We start from the raw sequence: 21,169 nt of genomic DNA on the forward strand, positions 1-21,169 counted from the left end.
CAGTCAATCAGTGGTATTTATTGAGTGCTTAATATGTTCAGAGCACTGTATTAAGCACTTGGGAGAGTACAATACAACAGAATTAGCACTCCCTGTCCATAATGAGCTTATAGTCTAGAGGGGGAGACAGACATTGATATGAATAAATAAGGAATTTATAATATATAATTTAAATTTATGCACACAAGTGCTGTGGGGGTGAGGGCGGGGTGAATATCAAATGCCCAAAGGTCAAGATCCAAATGCACAGATGACACAGAAGAGAGAGTAAGCTGGGGAAAAGAGGGCTTAACTGGGCAAGGTCTCACGGGGAAGACGTATCCTTAATAACGCTTTGAAGGTGGAGAGAGTTGCAGTCTGGCATAGGTGAAGGGGGAAGGAGTTCTAGGTTAGGGGGAGGACGTGGGAAGCGGGTCGGTGGCGAGATGAGATGGGGCCAGAGTGAGTAAGCTGGTACCAATTCGCTTGGATCTGTACCATTTTAGTACTTGATTTCCACCTCACCCTAAGCCCTACGACACAGCTGTACATAGCCGTCATTTATTTCTCAAGTTCCTGTGGGCAGGGATAGCATCTATCAACTCTGTGGCATTGGACTCTCTCAAGTGCTTAATATAGTGCTCTCCATACAGTGAGTGCTCAATAAATGCCACTGATTGATCTAAATAGGCACACACTGGTTCAGCAGATATCCCAAGGAGTCACAAACTGGTAGGGTTTTTGTGGGCAGTTCAATCCAACTGAGCATTGGCCACTCAGATTTCTAGCTAGCCTCATTTCTTGTCCTTGGGGGTCTCTTTCCATCTCTCCATCACCTACATTTGCCCCTTCCTTCTTCTGCCCCTTTTAGGCCTCCCTCTTCCTCCTCCCACTAGCTGAGCCAAATGACCAACTGGGATGCTTTTTAAAGGCATTGCTTCTTTAATAGGTATGGTGATCTTACCCATTTCTAAAGGCACACTGTTAAAGGTGTTTTAACTTGACTAGTTTGAAACAGCACTCTACACCTTTCGTCTTCGTAGAGATCCCTGTGGAAAGTGCAGGTTCTAAGTAGATTTGAATTGGAGTATCACAAACCTATTCCAAAGAAGGAAAGTCTAGCCAAAACCTGCCACACTCTGACCTTGATTCCAGGACCCCTTCTTCTGCCTGGATATCTTGGGCAGCTTCAGTGAGATTCTGACACGGTCTCCCACAGTAGCTCTCCTTAGGCAAGCAGCCTAAGTCCTTCTGGATTTACCAGAAAGGGGGTGGGGGGCATCGACTATAAAGTCAGGCACATACATTATTATTATTATCATCATCATTATTATTGTACTTGTTAGGCGCCCACTATGTGCCAAGCACTGTTCTAAGCACTGGGGTAGATACAAGTTAATCGGGTTGGACACAGTCCCTGTCCCACATGGGCCTCACACTCTTAATCCTGTTTTACAGACTAGGGAACTGAGGCACAGAGAAGTGAAGTGACTTGCCCAAGGTCACACAGCAGATAAGTGGCGGAGCCTAATTCCCAGGCCTGTGCTCTATCCACTGAGACACACATGTCCTCATAGTTGGTGGCCTTCCCTATCTGTAATTCATTTTAATGTCTGTTTCCCCCAACTAGATTTTAAACTCCTTGGGGTCAGGGATCATGTCTACTTATTAATAATAATAATCATATTTGTTAAGCACTTTCTACATGCCAAGCACTGTTCTAAGCACTGAAGTAGATGCAAGATAATCAGGTTGGACACAATCCCTGTCCCACATGGGCTCACAGTCTTAATCCCCATTTTAGAGGTGAGATAACTGAAGCAAAGAGAAATAAAGTGAGTTGCCCAAGGTTACACAGCAGATGTAGTGGTGCCTGGATTAGAACCCACGTCTTCTGACTTACTCTATCAAATAGTACTTTGTTCCACACTCACAGAGTGCTCAGTAAATACCACTGACCAATTGATTGGCAAAATTCAGTTCTTCCTACCTCTAGGCTTCACCCTTTCCTGCTTTCAAAGCCCTCCTAAAATCCCACCTCTTCCAACAAGCCTTCCCTGATTAATCATCATTATCCCTTATATTTCTTAACTCTTCAACCTCCTCTTGCATGTATTCAGTTACATATTCATCTATTTATGCCCGTCCTCAGCAGTTGTGCATATATACCTATATGGGCGGTGAATGTGTCTGTTAATTCTGTTGTACTCTCCCGAGTGCTTGGAACAGTGCTTTGCACACAGCGAGCGCTCAAGAAATACCACTGAGGGTAAGTTCATTGTGGCCAAGGATGTAGTTTCCCAAGTCCTAAGTATACCGTATTGTACACAGTAGGCTCTTAATAAATCCCATTACTACTTCAGGCAATCCATGGGCGATGGCCAATATAGTAATACTAATAATTATGCTATTTGTTAAGCGCTTACTATGTGCCAAGCACTGCTCTAAGCACTGGGGTAGATACAAGGTCATCAGGTTGGACACAGTCCCTGACCCTCATGAGGTTCACAATCTTGATCCCCATTTTACAGAGGAGGTGAGGCAAGAGGAGTTTAAGTGACTTGCCTGAGGTCACACAGCAGAAATGTGGCAAAGCCGGAATTAGAACCCACAGCCTCCGTCTCCAAGGCCATGTTATTTTGATTAGGCCATACCACGTCAGGACTGTTTTTCTCTCTTTTGCCACCCAAAGTAAGAATCCATTCTTGAATTTGTCTTTCTTCTTCTCCCCTCCGATATCGATTTCTCTTTATTACAAAAGTGGTTTGAGGCACCAAACGAGTACCAAAACATACTATTCCTAGGGAGCAATTACTTAATTCTCATTCGTATTCACTAAAAACAAAATAGACCCCAAACCCCATCCTCTCCTGCACACATATTGTCCCTCTTGCATTATTTATGCAGGGGAAGGATTTCCAGAAGCCTCTGTACTATTTTGTCTTGCTCCTAAACTGTCTTCTGACAAAGGGGAGGCCTTTTTAAAAAGAATCCTAGAGGTGCTTTGGAAAAACCCCTTCCTAGTACACATTCTCCTGATGGATTTTTCCTGAAATTCTATCCATCGAGTACGAGGAGTCTGCCCAGGAAAATAAAGAATATTTCAACAGCTCAGAATCTTCACGGCTAGAAAAATATTGAAATGATAAAGGATTGGCGTCCTGAAGCAGGCTTCCACTGGGTCCTATCAGGTCTGTACTGATTTCTTCTAGTAATGCCAACATTTGGTAAGGATTATCCTTTCATTTAAACAAAAGCAAGCATTCCTTAGATAAATCAGGACTTTCAGCAGCGAGACTCATAAAACCTTTTCACAACACAGATTTTCAAGAGAATCCTTTAAGGTTTTAGGAGGCTGCTCCTCTTACTCAGTAACAAAATACACCCCATGGCTTCTCATTGACCCCACTCAGCTGTCCTTTGACCTTTTCAATTGTTGTAGCCTAACTTCAGGGCCACAGAATTTGCCTCCCATATCAAAAAGGCTAATGTTGCTTCCTCTTAGCACCTGGTGAAACAAAATGCAACAGTTCTCTCTCTTTCTTTCCCTTCTGTTTCCCGCTTCCCTCCCCCTCCACCCCCCAACTCAACCCCCTTTTCAGATGACGAGTATTTTCCAGATGTTCTAGGTCCAAACGTTCGTTCACCCCCGTGCTGGGCTCTGCTCTCTCCGGGGACCCATGCAGTGACCTGCACTCCCTGGTTAGGCTGGCCGTGACCCTCTTGTACTTTTTGGCCTCAAAGGATCCGATGGGTCATAAAAGAGGAAAAGATCTTTAGCCTCCTTGGAAACTCTGGACCATCTCAGTATAATGGACACTCCAAAGGAGAAAGGGGGTCCTATTCCAATAAATTATGTCCCCTTCCATAGTCATGGACCACCCAATCAAGAGCGCTAAATCCCCAGTGCTTAGACTGCACCTTGTTATCGTCAGGGAGTCAACAGAGAGTGCAAAAACCTTGAATTTATTTATACAGACATTCTGTCCAGAGGCCAAAAAAGTCTTACCCATGGGCAAATCTCTGGGAACTCTGGAAAATCTCTGGAAAATCCCGACTCTGCCACTTGCCTCCTATGTGACCTTGGGGAAATTACTTAACTTCTCTGGGCTTCAATTTCCTCATCTGTAAAATGGGGACGCAATACCTGTTCTCCCTCCAACTTAGACTGTGGGCCCCATGTCGGACCTGATTATCTTGAATCTACTCCAGTGTTTAAAATAGTGCTTGGCATATAGGAAGGACTTACAAATACCAGAAAAAAAGAAATTGGAGACTAGTGGATTGAAAATTTCACATAGCCCTCTTCTTCCTTATTTCCTAGAAGTGCATTATGAACACACCAATAAAAACTTCCCTCATTGAAACCAAATCATAAAGGCCTTTCAGTACATAAACCATTACAGTACAGTACAGTACAGTAACCATTGTTCCTCTGGAAGACACTCCCATTAAAAACCTTTCCCCTGCAAACCAATTTAATCAGAAATTAAGATCTGAGGTTTCCTAACTTTGGGGAAAAGGTACTTGGAGACAATTTCTTTTTTTTAGTATCTCCCAATCTCTTGAAAATGTGTTTTTGGGGGGAGGGAGAGGGACTTAAAGGGGCTTTCATTGTATAAGATATAGGCATCTGTTTATTGGATGCAATCGTACATCATTTTACTCTGTTGCTAAGTAAAACCAGTGATTGCTTAAAATAAACCTACTCTGAAAATATAAACATCATCATGCAGAAATCAGAAATACAGTGCGATACCTTGCCTCGTCGGGTTAACCTTTCTGAAGCACATTCATGGTTAAGTGGAGTATCCAAGCCTTCTATGTGCCTGCTGCCAAATTATTTAATTTTCAAAAAGCTTTTAAAGACCTACAAAATAAAAAGAAAAAACAGCACTGATGAACCTTCAGCAGCAAGATATCGTAGAGTTAGAAATTAACCAAGGCCTTCTCAGAGTCCACAAAAATCATATAGCAAATACAGAGATCTTGCCCTGTCCTCTGAAGTGCACGCTCCCACGGCTGGCCTTGATGACCCTTAAGTGTTTTCACTGCAGATAAGATGAAAAATATATTTCTGGATGATCAGTTTTTCCTCCCTGCTCCTGTGCATACGCTACTAAAGAGTAATGAGCCATCCTATCTCTAGGAGCCATAACTAGTTAGAAAGATCAGAGAAAGTGAATGTCCCTTGGGCAGCTTTTTATTCCAGAGATAAAAAGTTTCACAACTCCTCATACAACCGCAAAGTCTCTCACAAGGAAACATTCATGTTAAAATCAGAATACAGCTTTAGCTAACTAAAGAAACTTTTCTAAACCTAAATGAATATCATAGTAACTTCCAAGGCAAAAAAAAAAAATCAAACCAACAAAACCCAATAAAACTAGAAATGTTTCCTTCTTCTAGGATTATTAATTACAGTACTAGAAGAAACGGTTTTTGATGAGAATTAAAGACACTCTAGATGAGCTACAGTTGGGTATGATCTCCTCTTGGAAAAGCTCGAAAAAAATAGCAGCCCTCTCTTGAAAGCATCAAGTTAAAGAGTATATAGTAATATTTGTCACTGTTTGCTTTGGACTCCGATACATAATATGCAGGTTCCTCCTTTTGTAGCTCTTAATATATTTTTAAAAGCATTTTCTCAGGATACAGTCATTTAAAAAATCCACACTGTAATTCCGAAAATACATCTCTGGAGGAAAATACAAATCTCTATTTCCCATAAGAGAAATTCTATTTTTCTGTCTCTTCCTCACAAACCCAAGGAGCAAGGGAGGAAAGGGGGAGAAGAAAAAGAGGTCGTTTGGGGATTTAAGGGAAATGGTTTACTTTACCTCTCCTTTTGTCGCCAGCCAAGAAACATCTTTCATCGACAGGAGAAAACCCCACAGTCAAATGAGCAAGATCAAGGCTCCCAAACTCACATCTTCCTTCCCCGCAAACAGGCATCTTATTCTGAGGCAGGCAGCCTTGTTATACCACCAACACCAGGAGTGACTGTCCCAGATGGCCAACAAGGTCAAACTGCATTGTTTCCCACAAAACTGTAAAGCTCCGCAAGGACTTGGCTGATTTTAAAAAGCCAGTAATCCAATTCCAACAGCTCCCGGGCCTAAAATTGCTATTTTTCATCCACGTGCTGCCCACTTCACCTGCTAGTAATGACATTTTTGTATTTTCTTCTAATTACACTCAAAGCAAAGACCTTTGGCCCTAGGCCACAGACCTCTATTCAGCCTGCATACATTCTCTTAAACGCCCTTTGTTGTCAGTCTAACTCTTTCATCTATTATTTACACCATTGAGAAGGAAGATACTCCACCATTTGTGAAGCTTAAAGCTTCTAATCGTCTTAATTTCTTCGCCTTTCACCCTATGGTCTTCTTCATAGACCGGTGACAAACCGTTTGACAAAATCATTTTTCAACACCATTTCTCCCTCCCCCCCCCACCCCCCGCCTGCCCAACCCAACACGACTCTGCCCTTCTTCTTCTCCTTCTTTAGGCTCTTCTCTCCCCCTTTGAGCCTGACTTTTGGAGTAAAGATCTATTGGGATCGACACCTTCTGGCCTTAAGCCCAATTCAGCTGGATTTTTGCACTATATAAAATCACCAAATTCCGTGAGCTCTGCAAAGAGCATGTCTCTTCTGATTTGGGGCAAGAGGCTACTAAGTGCAAATCTCTTGTCTCAGCTCACTGTGGGCAGGGAACGTGTCTGCTTATTTTTAGGTTGTACTCTCCCAAGTGCTTAGTACAGTGCTCTGCGCACAATAAACGCTCAATAAATGACTGAATGAATGAAAAGTTTGAATTTGGAAAAACTCTTTCCCTAGGTTAGGCTGAGCTGAGGTGGGGTGGCGGGGGTTTTCCTAGATAGGAGGTAATTTGCCCCCTGCAAAAATGTAATTTACATTCAGCAAACAGGCCCACAGGGCTTTAGGGAAGGAGGCCAGCTAGAGGAGGCTGAGGTGGGGGTTGGGGGGGTCCACCTTCAATTTAATTCAATTTTCCATTTATCATTGTGTTCTGAAAAATATATTCAGAGCTCTTACTTCATCTTAGTGCAAATTTTCTTCCGAGTGCCAACGCTCACATCTCCCAAGTCCGCACGCAGAGAAAGCCCAGTGATCCCACCCGCCTCCCTCCCACCGGCTCGATCCCAGGACAATCTAAAAACAAAACAAGGGCAGCGTTTACCAGGATGCAGATGGCCACTTCACATCCCTGCAGCCACCAAGGAAGCCTGGAATCCAAGTTGGGTGGAAATCAGCATACGATCCATCTTTGTTCTTTCTTCCTGTACGGCCCGATTTACTCTTGATTTCTAACAGGGTTTCCTTGTCCTCTGTTCTGCCTGCAGACCCTCAACCTCCTTGTCTTTCCTATTTTCACCATTTGCTTCAACCAGCAGTTCACTGGAGACCCATCCATCTTGTAATGCTTAAGTGACAGATGCTCTCAGGAATGACCATACTGCTGACTGAACAAAAGATAACATCACCTCTAGGAACTCAGAAAGCAACACAACTGCAGCCTCAAGATGGGCTGCCTGACAGACACTGGACCATAAACCGCTCCTAAGTGAAAAAGAAAACAATTGGGGAAAAGAATCTGACACAATCAAAGGCAGAAAAGAGTGATTATTTGAAGATTGCCTTTCTGCTCTGCATACCACTTTTTAGAGCTTATATAGTGGGGTAATTCACTAGCCACTGAGGCAAGACTAAAAAGAAAAGTCTTTTAACTCCTCCTTTTCCAGGACTCTTTTGCTATTATTACATTTCAGAGGTGGAGGGTACTAAGCATCACTGTCTGCTGTGTGACCGTGGGCGAGTCACTTCACTTCTCTGGGCCTCAGCTCCCTCATCCGTAAAATGGGGATTGAGACTGTGAGCCCCACGTGGGTCAACCTGGTGACCTTGTATCTACCCCAGTGCTTAGAACAGTGCTTGGCACATAGTAAGCGCTTGACAAATACCATCATCATCATCATTATTATTATTATTGTTATCAGTATATAGTGTAACATAATTCATTCTCTGAGTAACGTCCCTAGTTTCCATAAGATAGCGATCCGGTTCGGTAAATAGAATTAGACTCAATTCTAATTATTTGAAACACATTATACACACCTCTCTCACGCGCAGAAACACGCAACACCCCCACCTGCTACGCACAGACACACACACTACACAAGTACAACATTCTCATCACACATTCACATGGTCACACCCTTTGTCAAGAAAACAGAACATTTTACGAAGGAAGATGTTAAAGTAACTATTTTACTACCTACTAAGAACAGTGTAGGTACACAGCCACCTTACAAACAAGCACACCATTCATTACCCAACCACCGACTTGGGTTATAAAAGGCATTGGGAAGAGTGTTCTGGGAAGAGCTCAAAATCTCTCTTGTAACAAAGGAAAGGTCATATTAACATCTCCCAGCAACAAACTAACGAGAGGGAAGCTGTAGGCACAGGGAAATCTGCCTTGGCAGCATCTTCTTGGAACCTTCACACAGCGATGGGAAACACACGGAGCTATAAAATGTTAATGGCCAATTTCACAGGAATATTGAAGAGAAAATATTGAGACACACCAAACAAAGATCAACTCAGAGGTCACTTAGCAAACATCTTAGAAAGCGAGGCCATTGAAGAAGAAAAAAGTTTCCATTAAATAATAATAATAATGTTGGTATTTGTTAAGTGCTTACTATGTGCCGAGCACTGTTCTAAGCGCTGGGGTAGACACAGGGGAATCAGGTTGTCCCACTTGGGGCTCACAATCTTAAAATAACTGAAATCTTCCCTCCCATTTTAGGTAAATCAGGGCGTCGGATTATTTTCTGAACTATATCTTAAATTTGAATACCAAGAGCTGAGTATCAGAACGGAGTTTGCTCAATGCATTTCCCACTGCAGACCTTGATTCCCAAGGCTCATTAACCCCAACACACCAAAAAATATAAACAAAGAGTCGACTTAACTGAGCACAGGTCCTCAAATGCTACCCCCCAGAGCTTAAGTGGAAACTGTTCGCCTTATTTCTTTCTGTTAGGAAATTTGCTTTTCGTTCAACTATTCAATTAAAACCTGCCAGGAGTTTCATTTCCAGTAACACAGTATCACCCGAGTAGCATTCAAACTGTTTTGGCATAATAGAGCTGGATTTTTGTACTGTCCAACGATGATTCCAAGTGGGAGAAGTTCCTGAATCTGGGGTCAGCCCTCAGGCCCCAATTTTCTCTTTGATCCTTCCCCACACTTCACTTTGGGCAAGTCCCTTCCCTTGCCTTAGAGGTCTCCATGGTCAATGCTTGCGAGAGCTCAGGCTTCGTCTCTGGGGTTTCCACCGTCCTTTAGAACCAAAAAAAAATCACACCGGTTCAGAAGATCTGTCCCAGTGGTCTTGTCAAATGCTTGATCTTCCAACTGAGCCCCGTCCTCCTGCCCTTTCAGGGCCTTTGTCCAAGGGAGAAGGGCAGATCCGTGAACCTTCATGAGGGTTAGATCCAATGGTGGGCTCAGACTGTCCCGATGGGGGAATCCCAAGAGGGCAGGACACCTCAGAAAGCAGGATGGGAGGACAAGGCTGAACAACAGTGAGCAAACACAGCTAGGACACCAAAGAATTTGCGGTTTCCAAATTTGGCCTTGATCTTTGCCTGGGCAAGCTACCTATCTCTTTTTACTCGAGCAGGGATTTTAAGAGCTCCCACTTCCCCGTGGGACGAAGAGGGAAGTAAGATGCTATTCCACACCCACATTTTGGCGGAAGGATAACTTTAGACATTATGCCGGTGACCAATGGAGAGATGTGACCTTGAAATGACAACAATTCCCCGAATGCATACCTCACTGGTGAAGGTTTGAAATAGATCTAATTAAATGAGCTATTTTCAAACACAATAGGATCAATATGCATGCAAAAAATGCACACCCCGTGGCAAGTTCTTACTGCCTGAGTGACCAAAAACAAAACAAAACTTGGGGAAAAAAAAGTGCCCCTTCCAGATCACAGCCAGTGGCAGAAATCCACACAGGAAAAAAAAAAAAATCCATCAAAATGAAACTCTAAAAGGGTTTACCCTTCACCGATCTATTTGCACTTCAAAAACTCTCCAAGTCCTTCAGCTAAACCCCAGGGCTGAACCATTTCAATAATAAGAGAGAGGCCAGTAGTGATTTATCTTCCCGTTTGGCCTCTGGACAGAGCTGTAATGTCTGCCAAGCTTCCCTACCCATTGCCCCACCCCCAACACTTGATTTCTCTCCACTGCCCAGCCCTGATTTTCTTCAGCCTTGGAGAGCTAACACTTTATAAACAATGTGGTCAATCAACTCTTAGGGGGCACGGTGTGTGCCTTCCAACCAGATGCAAGAACAGTTTGTAATTCCCATTGTGGGTTTGGTTTTTCGGCGCCCAACTAGGCTAAGTGGAATGCCCCAGCACAACCAAGGCCCTGGCACCCCCAGATTTCATTCCAGGGTTTTTCTGGCAGTAAATCTGGGGTCCAAAAGTAAAGTCCACCCTTTCCGCCCCGCTTTCCCCAGCGTTAAAAGCGCTTTGAGTACTGACCACTAACCTAGCTTTAAATTCCTTTGCAGTTTAGAGACAGACACAACCTTCAAAGCATTCTGTCAGGATCCTGGTATTTCAAGATGTTTCCAAACCCAAAGAAAGTGAGGCTTTCTCAGGTCACAATCCTCTGGGTCACCAGGACCTTAGCAGCTGCCTGGCCCTTTGACTAAATCAATTTACTCTCCCTTTGTCCAGTTCATGCTGTAACCACCTTCCTCACACCGAAACTTTTTTCTACAGTTGAAACGACCGTAGGACAATGTGCCCATATTGGCTTGACTCTAAAAGCCCAGGCCCCGACTTAGATGCAGAAAGTGCTTTTGAAACAAAAGGTGCATTATCTAATTTTGGTATTTTTGCTGAAGAAAGGAGACAGAATATGAATAGTTTTCAACAATGTCATAGTCTGTCCTGCTTCCTTCAACCTCACCTCTTCTACACGGTGTTGTAGAATGAGCGAATGTTATCTTTTTTCAAGATCAAAGTGCAGTGCAGGCACCTGGAACCATTACAGCTGATTGCCATATTGCCAAGACTAAGCATGTCCCAGCTGATCTCCCTACAGTATTTCAAGATTTCGCTCCCACAACCGGGGCAATTTGGGGAGGAAGTCTGGCCTAATGGAAAGAGTGTGGCCCTGGGAGTCAGAGAACCTGGGTTCTCATCCAGTTTTCTCACATGAAAAATGGGGATTAAGTACCCACTTGGACTGTGAACCTCACGGGGAACGGGAAATGTGTCTCACCTGATTGACTTGTATCTGCCCCAGCACTTACGCCACAGAATAAGTGCTTAACAAATACCATAATGATTATTAATAAGTTCCACTAAGGGTCTCTCCATTGTACCCCCTAATTTTAGGAGGAAATTCCTCTTAAGCTTCATTAGGGGAAGCAGCTTGGCCTAGTGGATAGAGTGCGGGCCTAAGAAAAGGACTTGGGTTCTAATCCCCACTCTGCCACTTGTCTGCTGTGTGACCTTGGACAAACTGCTTTGCTTCTCTGTGCCTCAGTTAGCTCATCTGTAAAATGGGGGTGAAGCCTGTGAGCCCCATGTGGGACAGGGACAGTGTCGAACCCGAGTTGATCTATCTGCTCTATCTGATCTGAACCTGATCTATCCCAGCACTTAGCAAAGTGACGGGCAAACAATATACACTCAGCAAATACCATTAAAAAAATTTAAATGTATATTGAAGGTGGTAGAGCCTGGGTGTTCTTGACCCCAAGAGAAAGTCTGGAAATAGTAACAATAATAATAGCAATATTATATGTATTGCTTAATAAGCGCTTGTTACACTGAGCACACGGTAAGGGCTCGATAAATGACTGGAAGAATGAACAATAAATAATAAATAATTGCGGCATTTGTTGAGCACTTACTACGGTGCTGAGCCCTGTGCTAAGTGAGAGGGTAGTTACTGGTCTGAGCTAAGGAGTCGTGGCCCTTGAGGGAAATGGAAGGTGACAGAGAGGCATTAATAAGAGGAAAGCAGCCAGCTCAGAGAGCAGCAGCGGACAAACGAGGTCCACAAAGCACAACGTTGTGGGCAGGGAATGTGTCTGCTCATTGTACTCTCCCAAGCGCTTAGTACCAGTGCTCTGCGCATAGTCAGCGCTCAACAAATGCAACCGACTGGCTGACAAGACACGTGGTACACGATCAACCGGCTGGAAGCATCAGAGGCCCCTTCTCACAAAGACTGTTTTAGGCAGGATCTTGAGCCTGCACCATGTTATTTAGTGAAACAGAGCTCCAGGCATTGAAATAGATCCATGCACACAAGTACTCAGGGCCGGTCGCTTGCCTGCAGTGGCCTGACCCTCAAGGGCTCCTGAACACCACGCCTTGGGAGGAAGGATCGGTCACAGGGTCCACCTTCCAGGGGCAAGACTGCTGCATGGGGATGCTCTCTGGGCTTTGGGGGGCTCTGGCGGATTTGAGGAAGCTCCACGTGCTGTTTCCTGGTTGGAGAACGGTCCCCGGTTCCAGTAGGCAGCAAAACTGGAGCGAGGAGTAAAAAGCGGAGTTGGCAGCAAGGAGGAGTGGGGGTGAAGCAGACAGTCCCATCTGTCTCTTCACTGCTGTGACCACAGCATGACTGACTGAAGAGAGGAGATGGGTGTGCAGGGGTGTTTGAGTGTTCGTTGGGCGGCTTGTGAGTGGGATGTGCTTGGAGGGGTGCCTGAGTGTGTGTATTTCTTTGGAGTGGTTTTTGTGGGGGTGTATTTATTTGGAGAGGTTTTTGTGTGTGAGTACTCATGTGGAGAGGTTTTCGTGTGTGTATTCAGAGAGGTTTTGTGTGTGTGTAGTCATGTGGAGAGACTTTGGTGTGTGTATGTAGTTGGAGAGGTTTTGTGTGTGTGTATTTGGGCAGAGTGGTGCTTCAGTGAGTGATGTTATTTGTGTGGAGATGTGTGTGTGTGTTGGGGTGGGTAGGTGTGTATTTAATTGTGTGGGTGCGAGAATGTGCCTCTCTTTATATGCATCACTCTTCTGTCTTTCATTCCCTTTCCTGATTTTTCCTCCCAACTAGTCCATAGGACCAAAGAGCCACAATCTCTGCTCCCGTAATATCTCCAGACACTAACACTAGAGCCAAAGGAAAGTTGCAAATTTACTCACCCGTTTCATTTCCTTTGCTTATTTTTAATATAAATACATAAGGTGGCTAATTATTTTCCCCATCGTTAAAGCCCTCCTAAAAGCCCATCTCAATAAGTCAATCGGTGGTATTTATTCAGCACTTACTATGTACAGAGCATTGAATTAAGCTCTTGGAAGAGGAATAATGATAATAATTATGGAATTTGTTAAGTGCTTACTATGTGCCAGGCTCTGTACTAAACGCTGGTGTGGTTACAAGCACATCAGGTTGGACACAGTGGGGCTCACGGTCTCAATCCCCATTTTACAGATGAGGCACAGAGGAGTGAAGTGACTTGCCCAAGGTCACAGCAGTCTAGTGGCAGAGCCAGGATTAGAACCCATGACCTTCTGACACCCAGGCTCGTGCTCTATCCACTATGCCGTGCTGCTCGCAGACAGGCTCCCTGCCCACAACGAGCTTAAGGTCTAGAGGGGGAGACAGACATTCCCCTCCAGGATGCCTTCGCTGATCGATTACCACACTGCCTTTGCATGAGACCAGCACCCACACTTAGGATTTGTGTACTTGAACCCTATCACGAAATCCTATTATTGTGTACTTGAATCGTATCTCATTATTCAGGGACAGAGATATTTTTAAATCTATATTTATTTTCTAGTTATTTATCTGTGTAGTCAGCTATTCGATTACTCATTCAGCTGTTTCATCCTGGTGCATTTATACTGTGGCCTACTTTGCACTTCTTTCTCCGCTTTCACCATCCGTAGGGATTTTCAACGGTAAGCCCCTTGAGGTCAGAAACAGGCATCTTGCTACTCTTGTATTCTCCCAAGCGTTCAGTACGGTGCTCATGGTCTTAGGAAGCCCTCAGGAAATGCCACTGATTGATCAATTTACAAAACATGTATTGCTAATTTCTGCACTTAGGAAGACCTCCCTAATGCTATTGACGGAAAAATTTACAAAAAAATTGCGGATAAGAACTGTGGTATTTGTAAAGCACTTACTGTGTGCCAAGGCAAGACAATCAGCTTGGATACTGTCCCTCTCCCACAGTCTAAGTAGGAGGATGTACAGATACTGAATACCCCTTTTACAGAAGAGGAAGCTGAGGCACAAGAGAGTTAAGTGACTTACCTATGGGCACATAACAGGCAAGTGGAAGAGGTGGGATTAGAATCCATGTCCTCTGACTTCCAAGTCATACTCTTTGCACCAAGCTATGCCGCTTCTAAGGAGCTTTTTTAAAACAGGCACTCCATTTGCAGTGGTGCAAGTTAACTGGCTAAATAATCCAGCCACAGGAGTCAGTCTGACACCTGCTTCAAGAGCGGATGAGTCGCTGGTTCATATTTTCCCTTGACCTCAATTTACCCTGAATCCAGAATCTCCTGAGATGTCTGCTGTGTGACCTTGGGCAAGTCACTTCACTTCTCTGGACCTCAATTACCTCATCTGTAAAATGGGGATTAAGACCGTGAGCCTCACGTGGCGTAGGGATTGTGTCCAACCTGATTACCCTGTATCTACCCCGGGGCTGAGAACAGTGCTTGGCACATAGTAAGCGCTTAACAAAGACCATTATTATTATTACCAGTCACGTGACCTCAAGGGCTTAGTACAGTGCTTTGCACACAGTAAGCGCTCAATAAATATGATTGAATGAGTGACCGAGTACTGGAGACAGCACGTTGGCCCCCTCACTCCTGGAAATTGCCATATGGATGCAGTGGAGTATCATGAGCTGGACAAGGGGCTGGGACCGGGGCCAGGGGGACTTCAGCAGCTTTGACAGGGATATAAGAGATGTTTTTTCCCAGGTGGGGTACCTTTGGGGCACACTTGCCAATGGAGAGAGATTGGCTACTTGCAGGGGAGGGGCTGGCTGCCGCCTCGAACCGCTGATGAATTGGGGGCTGGGAGGTCCAGCCGGGTCCCACTGGGCATACAGGCAGCAGGGTGGTCTTGCTCAAATCCTCCCTCTTGCTTGGAACTCCGTCCCACTTCATAGCTGACAGATCACCGTTCTCCCCATCTTCAAAGCCCTACTAAAATCACATCTTCGGGAAACCATCCCTGACTAGCCTCTCAAATCCCCGCCCTGTTCACCGTCCATTCTGCGTTGTCTAGGCACTTATGTCTCTACCCCTTAAGAACTTTGACCCTCACCCCATCTCATCCCCAGCCCTAGAGTTTCCCCGATCTGTAATTTATTTTAATGTCTGTCTCCCCACCTAGACTGAAAACTCCTTGTGGGCCGAGGTCGTGTCTACCAACTCTATTGTATTGAACTTTCCCAAATCCTTAGTACGGTGTTCTCTCTGCAGGTAGAGAGTGCTCAGCCCATACCACTCATAGATTGATTCATCTGGAGGGAATGTCTTTTGCTCACGTACCCTTGGCAAGGTGATTCCACCGCCACACGGGCAGTGATGCCCGTTTGTTCCAGTGGGTGTGAATCATGACTCTAAACAGACTTTCATTTCTGGGAAAATATACTTCACAAGCAACGGTCCGCTTAGGATCCAGGATTCAGATTTCTGAGGGCTAAGGATCTGCAGGGGGCCAGAAAGAGAAACTGGTGAAAGGTGGCAAGTTAGAGACAAGCCATTCCCTCTCCAAGTCGTGGCCAGTGCTCCGCGTGCCGTAGATGCTCAATAAATATCGCCAGTTGTTTGACTGATTGATTGAAATCCACCCCCATCAGGATGAGGTACCCTCATTGCAGCTGGAGGGTGGCAGATTCAAAACGAGCAGCAAGAAACATTTCTTCCCCCAGGGTGGTGGAGAGGGTAATAATAATAATAATTACAGTATTTATTAAGCGCTTACTAAGTGTCAAGCACTGTCCTGAGTGCTGGGGTAGATACAAGGTAATCAGGTTTTCCCTCGTCAGGCTGACAGTCTTAGTCCCCATTTTACAGAAGAGGTAACTGAGGCACAGAGAGGTTAAGTGACTTGCCCAAGGTCACACAACAGACAAGTGGCAGAACCACGATTAGAACCCACATCCTCTGACTCCCAAGCCCATTCTCATTTCACTAAACCAAGCTGCTTCTCAGGTAGAGGGGAAGATGGTTTGTGGGCAAGAAATATGTCTGTTTATTGTTCTATTGTAATAATAGCACTTACTATGTGTCACACACTGTACTAAGAACTGGGGTGGATACAAGCAAATTGGGTTGGACACGTTCCCTGTCCCACTTGGGGCTCAGAGTCTCGATCCCCATTTTACAGAGGAGGTAACTGAGGCCCAGAGAAGCGCGGTGACTTGTCCAAGGTCAAACAGCAGACTTGTGGTGGAGTAGAATTAGAACCCATGACTTTCTGCCTCCCAGCCCCGTGCTCTATCCACTGCGCCATGCTGCTTCCCTATTGTACTCTCCCAAGCGTTTAGTACAGTGCTCTGCACACAGTAAGCACTCGATAAAAACAATCAAATGAGTGATTCCCTTCCCGTGAGAACTTCGCAGCCCAAAACTCCAGCAGCATCTAGAGGAGTTCAGCTAGATCCTCGAATGAGAAGTCCCTGCTGGATTCCTGGAGGGAAAAGCTAGGGCTGCTAAAAAAAAAAAAAACGCCGAGGGAAGGTAGGAGGCTTAAGAAAGGTTTAGAAAGAACCGTGGATGATGGCAGAGAAAAGTTAGGAGTGGAGGAGGGGGTTGGATGGTCCGGCCTGGCCTTCGCCATGAGAAATGTCTTCATTAGCAATCAGGGTGGCTGAGGCTACCTCCAAGGGAAAGTCCCTTTGTGAATGCTCTGGGACTCCCCGCAGAGCAGGGAAGGAAAACCACAGGCCGCAGCCCCCAGATGAGCCGAGTGGAGGTTGGTAAACCCAGAGACAAAAGGCCCGCATTCCAGAGGGACACCACTGGGGAGTCTGCATTGTAAAATTCCAGGATTCTGATAACCCTGAAGCAGATCAGCTGCAGGCAACAAAAGATGCAAATGGCCCCGAAGGCCTCACTTTGACAGTGAAGGAACTATCTTCATTGAGTTACCGTATTTACCAGGGAGCTATAAAACCATTCTTATTTTAAGGGACATTGAGGAGGGGGAAGTTGTGACTGGGCAATGACTTGAAACCAGCCACTGAGTAACCAAGGTCTTGCCCAACTACAGATAACTTACAGGCAAATTGGCCATTTCACTTTTTTTTTTCCATCTCAGGGCCATCTGAAAGGTCGCAACGACTTTTCAGTTTTGCTGGTCACATTTTGGTTGGCTGCTCGGCTCAGCTCCCTCACCTCTGCCTTTGATCCCACTTTGTCACTGGCTCGAAATGCTCTTGTCTCAAAGAGCATCAGTGCACTTGAGTAAAACATTGACCCCAGAGACTCCTACCCGGAAAAGGGAGCTGATTCAAAATTGAGTCGTTGGGAACGATTTAGGTGGGAAATATTCCAAACGCCTCCCCACTGAAATACCCTCAACTCTGCTGGCATAGAAATGGCACCCTAACACCACCCTGCAGATGGCTAAAATAAAAAGAAGCAAAACGCTTTTTTTTCCAGGGATTGGGCCCCTGGCTTGAAGATTTGATTTGTTTTTCTTGTGAAATGTGATCGGTTTCTCGGAGACCCAAGCCTTGGCCTGATCCCTTTGCGTTCAAACCACTTTTATCAAGACCGTCGGTTTGGCTAAATGAAGATACCTGGTTTGAATGGAGCAACTTGCTTATTTAAGAAAGCCAGGCCCCAAGATAAGCTTTCATCCCTGGTAAGAGGTAACAATCTAGCAACCAGGTCTTCACCCATTTGTACACATTCCCGGCAGTGGGCAACGTGGCCGGATGTTCCATTTTGTGTGCGTTGAGCCCATATTTTAGGGTTTTGGCCCTCCACTTGGAAAGCTAGAGAGTGGGAGAGAAGCCAACAGCTGCAGTAACAGCTCTGGTAATAGTAACAGTGATGGTATTTGTTAAGCACTTACACGTGCCAAGCACTGTTCTAAACCCTAGGGTAGATACAAGGTAATCAGGTCAGACACAGTCCCTGTCCCATGTGAGGCACACTCTCAATCCCCATTTTACAGATGAGAAAACTGAGGCAAAGAGAAGTTAAGTGTGACTTGCCCAAGGGCCCAAAGCAGGCAGGTGGCGGAGCCCGGATCAGAACCCACGACCTCTGACTCCCAAGTCCGTGTTTCTGCTCCTAGGCCATGGCGCTTCCCTGATTCTCTGGCAGCCTCTGCCTCTGCAGTCACTGACTTCCTGACCTTACCCTCTACAAGCCCCACCCCTGGTAGCCCTCTCTCTCCATGGCCCAAGTTGAGATTTCCATTTCTAGTGGCTTCACGCTTAAGGCCTCTGATGGGCATTTAGTCAGTCCATCATATTTATTGAGCATTTATTGTGTGCACTGTACTAAGCTTTTGGGAGGGCACAACATAACAATATGACAGATACATTCCCTGAGCACAGCGAGCTCACATTCCAGAGGGGGAGACAGACAATAATATTAATAGGCAAATCGCACATAGGTACGTAAGTACGGCGGGGCTAAGAGTGGGGTTGAATAAAGGGAGAAAGTCAGGGTGACGTAGAAGGGAATTGAAGAAAAGGAAAAGAGGGCTTAGTCAGGGAAGGCTTCGTGGAGGAGATGAGGCTTTGAAGCGAGGGAGAGTAATTATCTGTCGGATATGAGGAGGGAGGGCGTTTCAGACCAGAGCCAGGCCAGAAGCAAGAGCTCCTTTCCCCACTTCTTAATAGTGATAATAATAATCAATAATTGTGATGACAATGATGACATTTAATATGAACATTTTACTTGCTTAAGCACTGTACTAAGCACTGGGGTAGATACACAATAATAACCAGCAGGGAGAGCGGGTAGCTTATCCTCATTTTATAGATGAGGAATCTGAAGCCCAGAGAGCTTAAGTGACTTTGCTGAAGATCACAAAGCAGGCCAATAGGGGAACCCAGGTCCCTCACCCTCTCCACTAGTCCACTAGTCCACACTGGCTTTTGCCATCTCTCCTTGGGCCAGATCTAGCAGTTCACTGATTGGGATAACAAATGAGAAGCAGCTTGGTCTAGTGGAAAGAGCAGCAGCCTGGGACTCAGAGGATCCAGTTTCTAATCCTAAATCCTACACGTTTCCCGAGTGACACTGAGCAAGTCACTTCATTTTCCTGTGCCTCAGTTCCCTCATCTGTAAAATGGGGATTAAGAGCGTGAGCCCCGTGTGGGACACGAACTGTGTCCAATCTGATTAGCTTGTATTCTACCCCAGCGCTCAGTACAGTGCCTGGCACGTAAACCATTAAAAAAAAAAGATGATGCCACGGATGTCAGAACCAGATGGGTCTCTGCCACTAAAATGCCCCTTTTCACAAAACATTCCAAGGCCTCCCTCCAGTAGCACTGACAGGTGGTGGGAGCTCTCAGTCAGCAAGGGAGCCAAGTGAGAATGGGCCTAGTCCAGCAGCCAAGAGGAGCCCATTCCCGAGGTCCGCAGAGCAACGGTGCCATTTTGGGGGGAGGAGGGTGGTCTGAGCCTCCATCTCAATCCATCATTCAACTGTATTTAGTGAGCTCTTACTGTGTGCACAGTACTGTGAGAGTACAATATTGGTAGTCTCGTTGGTTGGTAGACCAATGGTTGGTAGAACGATGGTAGACATGTGATCTTACAGTCTCGAAGTGGAGAGAGATATTAATGTAAATAAACTATGGATATGTACGTAAGAGCCATGGGGCTTAAGGGGTGGTGAACTGTGAGCCGTTTCGACTGCGTGCTCGTTGTTGGGCAGGGATCGTCTCCATCTCTTGCCCAATTGTACATTCCAAATGCTTAGTCCAGTGCTCTGCACAGAGTAAGCGCTCAATAAGTATGATCGAATGAACGAAATGAATAAAGGGTGTGAATCCAAGTGCAAGGCTGAGGCAGAAGGGAGTGGGAGAAGAAGAAATGAGGGCTTAGTCAGGGAAGGCCTCTTGGAGGGGAGTGCTTTAATAAGTCTTCGAAGGTGGTAAGAGTGAATCATCTGTTGTCTATGAAGAGGGAGGGCTTTCCAGGCGAGAATGCCTGGAATTCCATCTCCTCTGACTCCATCCCTCTCTATAAATCTTGCCCTCTCTAGCCCCGGAATCCCTCTGTTTCTCCATCTTCCTCCCTCTGTCTGTATAGTGAGGTGTTTTTTTTTCACATCTTGTTTTGGAAAAGCAAGGGTTGTGCCTCGAGTATGGGGCTAGGAGTCAGGTGACCCACATTTTAATTCAACCCAGTCATTGATTTGCTGTGAGGCATTAGGCAAGACACTTAACTGCTCTGTGCATGTTTCCTCATCTGTTTTGAGGGCAGTAGATGAGCTTGTGGTAGGGGTGGCAGAGGGTGAGAATTTGTTAATGAGATGTACATCACCTTTATTCTATTTATTTGCTACTGTTTTAATGAGATGTTCATCCATCCCCTTGATTCTATGTATTGCTATTGTTTTTGTCTATCTCCCTTGATTAGACTGTAAGCCCGTTAAAGGGCAGGGCCTGTCTCTATCTGTTTCCTATTTGTACATTCCAAGCACTTAGTACAGTGCTCTGCACATAGTAAGCGCTCAATAAATACTATTGAATGAATAATAATAATTTTGATGCCGGTTTTGTTAAACCCTTACTATGCATAAGTTGTTCTAAGCGCTGGGGAAGATACAAGATCATCAGTCCCTGTCCCACCTAGGGCTCACAGTCTTAATCCCCATTTTACAGATGAGGTATCTGAGGCACAGAGAAGTGAAGTGACTTGTCCGAGGTCACGCACCAGAAAAGTGGACCAGCCGGCATTCGAACCCACGTCTTTCTGACTTCTAGGATCATGTTCTTATCCACTAGGCCATCCCTACCTCTCGACTGTAAGCTCGTTGAGGGCAGGGAATGTGTCTGTTCATAGAATAACAGGTGGCATACAATTGTTGATATATACACATCAAAACAAGTAAACATGGATCAATATAAATAAATTGAATTGTAGATATGATTTAG

The 21,169-nt window shown here is 45.3% G+C and overlaps 1 protein-coding gene across 7 annotated transcripts in view; it reads right to left on the reverse strand.

Moving 5' to 3' along the window:
- The window catches only part of GREB1L (GREB1 like retinoic acid receptor coactivator), a 185,625-nt gene that overhangs the window by 124,006 nt on the left and 40,450 nt on the right, over positions 1-21,169 (reverse strand). For 5 of the 7 annotated variants that reach the window (XM_039912639.1, XM_029069618.2, XM_039912637.1 and 2 more), the window contains exons 1-2: positions 5,820-5,991; positions 4,739-4,849 (exon numbers count right to left, since the gene is read on the reverse strand). The gene's annotated coding sequence lies outside the window, so the exon portion shown is untranslated. Of the gene's footprint in view, positions 1-4,738; positions 4,850-5,819; positions 5,993-21,169 lie in introns of those variants that run through there. The other 2 variants (XM_039912638.1, XM_039912636.1) reach the window with 2 other exon arrangements.

The sequence above is a fragment of the Ornithorhynchus anatinus genome, chromosome 7, assembly GCF_004115215.2.
Source record: "Ornithorhynchus anatinus isolate Pmale09 chromosome 7, mOrnAna1.pri.v4, whole genome shotgun sequence".
Taxonomy (NCBI): Eukaryota; Metazoa; Chordata; class Mammalia; order Monotremata; family Ornithorhynchidae; genus Ornithorhynchus; species Ornithorhynchus anatinus.